This window comes from Triticum aestivum, chromosome 5A (genome assembly GCF_018294505.1).
Source record: "Triticum aestivum cultivar Chinese Spring chromosome 5A, IWGSC CS RefSeq v2.1, whole genome shotgun sequence".
NCBI lineage: Eukaryota > Viridiplantae > Streptophyta > Magnoliopsida > Poales > Poaceae > Triticum > Triticum aestivum.
In genome coordinates, this window is record NC_057806.1 from 87,048,078 (window position 1) to 87,053,208 (window position 5,131).

Below are 5,131 nucleotides of genomic sequence, written 5' to 3' on the forward strand. Positions count from 1 at the left end.
CTCCTTTCCACCTATCAATGAAATGATACGCAACTTTGCGTATTCACGAAAAAGGAAGAAGCAAAGAACTAACAATTCAGTTGAGATGAAGTGTGCTGATCTTTCAGCTGCAGTGAAGGTCAAGAGGCACCAGTGTAATGCCTGTGGGAAGTCATTTGGGTCAGGGGCAGCGTTGGGAGGCCACATGAGGTGTCACCTTCCTAGATTCAATGATCGCCGTCATGGGTTCGCCGAAAGCCCTGATTCTGTCATGATGTAAGAGCAAAAGCAGAAGCTTGAATTGGACACCAAGTTTCTTGATCTCCGACTTCCAGGTCTCACTGACATCACTATTTTCTCAGGCTTGAAATCTGAACCTGAGCCGTGGCGTGTTGCAAGCAGTGTTCACTGAGCAAATGCCGATGCACACTGTTCTCTGAACTGCTACAGTCACTTCACTTTTGTGTATAGTCAATCAGCCTGATAGCAAAAACTCCAATTCGTCCATTTGTAAATAGTCACAAGCTTTGCACTGATCCTTCTCTTTACTGGCAAATTTTCCTGGACAGTGAGGGCCAAGGATCGTATGCAGTTGCTTGGTTGCTGCACAGTACATCACCATTGCTCAGTTGAATGCACAAGCATGAGATTGTGTCTTCTAGCACTAACTAATGATCTGGAATTGCCTAAATACCGTGTACTTTTTCCTTGCACACTTGTGTTTCTGTAAATATTCATATCTTGAAATGGTTCTTCAATAAAAGAGTAGCTGGTCAGAATTTTTTTCAGTCTGTTATTTTTTTGTTCTGACGGCTTTTGGATGTGGCATAAGGAAATAAATAAATAATCACTGCTATTGTCACTATAGTGGCACTACATGGCATGCATTATGTCATTGGTTTTTGTGTTCAACTGGTTTCTTGTGAATGAGGCATTCTGCCATGCTCCCTGGACTGAGAAAATCTGGATTTGCAGTTGTTTGTGTCAAGTTTGCATTTCCTTGATGTGGTTTGCTGCAGTTTCTCTATCTTCCCCCTTTTTTTGTTGTTTCTTGCTGAAACTCTGCCTGTGTGCAGCTGATGGTAAGAGCAGTGATTCTGCTGTCCCTAATTTGGTTCAGGTCATGGACTGCAGTGCACGGTGAATGCATGTCTGATGTTCCAGTTCCCAAATAGACTAACTGTATTTGAATATTTTCAAACACAGAGATCTTCCGCGATGGATTTGTCAATGCGCACAGATCCATTTCTTCCTTCGTAATCGCAAGAGTGTTGAGGGTGCTGTGGCATGTGTGATTTCGGATCCATTTCATGTTCTTTTTGATGTTCCAGTGTGTTAAGCTTAATGCACTAGGCTGCACTACGAAAAGTCCGAACTAATTGCAATTGCAAGGGCTAGACAATCCATATATACTCCCTCCATTTCTAAATACTAGATGATCAGTTGCGCCAAATGGCGCAGAGACCCATTTAAAACCATGCACGTGTTGAAAATATGCAATTTTTTTCCAGTAACTTTATGTTTGAGCAAGTGCACGGACCATGTCAAACCCAAGTGTTTTGCAAATATTTGAATTCATTAGAAGTAGGTTTTAGTAAACACTTAGGGTACTAATTCAAACCCTGTAAGATGAAAATGAAGATAGTTTATCTTTGAAAATATATACTTGAGCATGCATATTGTGTTATCTTATTGGGTAACATAGAACCAAATGGCGCAAGGTAGGTATATGAGAGACAACTTTACTTTCCATGAAGATGTGACGCGACATCTTCCTTGACTTGATTATGTTCAAGCACATTTAGAGATCAAACCCATAATTTATTAAGAAATGGCTATCCAAACATGCAAACTCCTGTTGCGCTAAATGGCAAAAAAGCCCAATTCAAACCAAGAATTAAATGCAAGTATTTTGCTTAACTTAAGAATGCACTTGGGTGATCTTGGTACAATGGCCTTGTTATTTGAATTGATATGTCTTCTTAGATAACTTTGCAAATGATGGTTAGCATGGTAGAGGATATATTTTTATCCTATAATATATTGCAACTGTACCAAAGCTTTTTCTTATATTGCTATGTTGTTGGATGTTCTATCATGCATTAAAGAAAGGAAATATTTGTTCAAAATATATACCAAAGCTTCCAAAAGTAGCTTATCCGGCACATGAATGTTTGCTGGGCTGGGCCCAATCAGAGGAGAAGATAGCTGAGAAGAATGTGTGCCACACGTCCTTCTCCCGCACCACAAGACCCAGATTTAAACCAAGAGCTATTTGCAAAAAATAAATTAGGGAAAATAATTATTGGCAACTTGAGGCCTTTATTTTGTACCAACAAGTTACAAACCGAACAAAAGAAATAGAAATATATATGGAAAATGGAAATATATATATGGTTAATGTGGATGCAACAAAAGAGTTTTTTTTTCTAAGAACAAAAGACTTGACATGGAGAAAGCAACATTCACGAACACAATACAAAGGCATGCACCACGCCCAGTTTATCTGAATCCATAACAGTGCAGTAAAGGTACATTGTACGTCCGGTAACAAAACTAAAGCCACTCAATGTGCTTCCACCTTTTTTTATTCTCAACACCGGATTATTAAGATTAGTCCAGTTGTTTCCTCATAAACTCAGTATAAGATGCTCCCTTCATTCCACAATGTAGTGCACTCGTACTTCCCGAGATCTGAGTTGAAGTATGTGAGATCATAGTTATAAATTTCTCCGGGGTAACACAATTACATGAAAGGGTGCACACAGTACCCAAAGCTATCACTACAAGTGTACAACTGAGCATGAAGGACTGTCGGACGGGCACATTTCTTCAGTATGTATAGAGTCTGTCTACCTACAATAGTTAAGCTGCAAAAAGGAAAATTACAAGATGACCAGACCAGAACAAGTGTTCCACTACTATAGAATTCAGTAGCTTCCACACAGCGAACGATGGAACTCAAAACATCAGTGCAAGATTTGCCAGCTGCAATTAACTTAAAAAACCAGAGCAATAGGTAACGCCAGCGCTTACTCCACTGCAGATTTTTCAGAGATCTAGCAAAAGGAAAACCTTCTTATTTTAGATTAAGGTGAAGATGACTCCTGCAGTTCCGATCTTATTTTAGATTAAGGTGAAGATGACTCCTGCAGTTCCGACTGACTGTTATGAACTATTCAAGACGTCAGCTTAGATATCTCAAAAATTGTAACGGCGATGAAGCAACAAACAGAACGGAGATGCAGCAACGCACAAGATCATACAACCTGTAAAATACAGAAATGAACTGGTCAGAACACAATCACGGCATGCAACAATGCAGATGCAAGCAAGAAACACTAAGGCATCATTTCTATAAGGTATCATATCCTCACAATTACTGTAACTTGCAAAAAACTTGTAGAGTAGTTCTTTTAACAAGAACAAGTTGTGAACGCGAACCATAGGTCTATCCTCACATTTGCGCATCTCATTTTGCATTTGTGATTCTGCATCGACTACCAAGGTAACATAAAAAGGTATGCAAACCAGGATAAACTAAAGCATGTACCTGGAAAGGAAAATCAAATAAACAGAAATGGGCTAGTATACTTGTGGAGAGGTTAGACAGAAAGTCAGCAAGAACGCCCAAATCTGGCCGAGAACGCCGGCCCCTACGCACAGTTCAGATCTGGGCAGCCACAGGATTCACACTGTACCACATAACCAAATGGCAAGCAGCAACGGGCGAGATCGTACAACCTGCGAAATTTAGAAAAGAACAGGTCAAAAGACAAGCACGGGATGAACGATGCAAATGCAAGCAAGAAACAATCGCGGCTCATAGCGGTTCAGAGAAGCAAAAGAACAGCCTATTTACCAAAGCTAGGAAGGAGGAGCACGCGACCCAAACATCAGGACAAACGAGGAAAACAACCTAAACCGTAGAACAAACGTTAGCACAGATGCATTTCACCGAACATCACGCGCGCATTTCATCAAACAACTTATAGGCAAGTAGAAGGGGCGCCCACTAACCAGAACGCGAAGGACAGAAAGACCCACGGCTCGACGCAGGCGACAACGGCAAGTCGAAAGATGCCCAACTACGTGAAATCAGTAGAGCGAAGCAAGAAGAGAGGTGTGGGGAAAACACAAGAAGAACAGCAGCACGAACCTCAACCAACGGCGCCCATAGAGCAAAGGAGGCCACCGCAACAGACCGCAGCAGAGGACAGTCGAAGGAAGCTAGGAGAGCCACGAGGAGAGGGTGCAGCGGGGCGGAGACAAGGAAGAAGGGCACTCAGCAGCCTGGGCATGGCAGACGCGGGCCCACGGAGTGAGGCACGCACGTCCACCGTGCCCCGGCCGCGCGTCGGGCACAGCAGCATGGCACCAAGCAAGCCACACCCAAGACGACAGATCAGCGGGCCATCCCAGCATGGTGCCCACAGTCAGCAGCACGGCCGCAATACGCGGGCGGACGAGCAAATCCAACCGAGCCACCAACCCGAGCAGAGAAACCACCCACTCGAATTGAGGGCGCAGAGATGGGCGACGGGTCAAAGCGAACACAGGTAAAGAGATGATCCCCAATGACGAGTGGGGTCAAGGGAAGCGGGACCCAGGTGGCCGTGCCCGAGCGCCGATATAAACAGAGTAACACACGGTCCGAAGGAAAAGCAGCTTTCTACGCCCCACGACGCGACGCGGCATGGCGATGGTGTCTGCTCCATACGCGAGACACGGTCAGCAGAATCACTACGTCACCCGAGCCAACCCAAACACGGGAGGCCGTGCGCACACAAGAAAACAACAATCACGTCACCGACTCGCGGGTCCAAGGAGATGGCAGGCCCACCTACAGCGGGTCAGTGGGAACCACATACAGTTGAATAGAGGGGCGACTGGAAACGGAGACAGCGCGCAGAGGCCACAACCCACGCTAGCCCGTGACGCTCGCGCACGCGGCGCTGGAGGATCGGATGCCCAACATCCGAAAAAGGCTCACCCAGCCAATCTGATGAGAGCCCGAGCCCACAGGTCATGGCCTGCATGAACTCACCCTGCGGTCAAAACAAAAACAACCGAAGATCCAACGTCAACGAACGAAGAAAACTGCTGTTTCGCGAGCAACTAGTTAAGGAGCGCTTTTTCGAGAGCCTCGTAA

General features: G+C 44.6%; 1 long non-coding RNA gene across 1 annotated transcript; it reads right to left on the minus strand.

Moving 5' to 3' along the window:
- Positions 1 to 2,674: 2,674 nt before the first annotated feature.
- Positions 2,675 to 4,491, minus strand: LOC123106642 (uncharacterized). Its single transcript, XR_006451422.1, has 3 exons — positions 4,000 to 4,491; positions 3,842 to 3,898; positions 2,675 to 3,723 (listed from the first exon to the last, which is right to left on the minus strand). It is a non-coding gene; the product is annotated as an uncharacterized lncRNA (long non-coding RNA).
- Between the last annotated feature and the right edge of the window lie 640 nt (positions 4,492 to 5,131).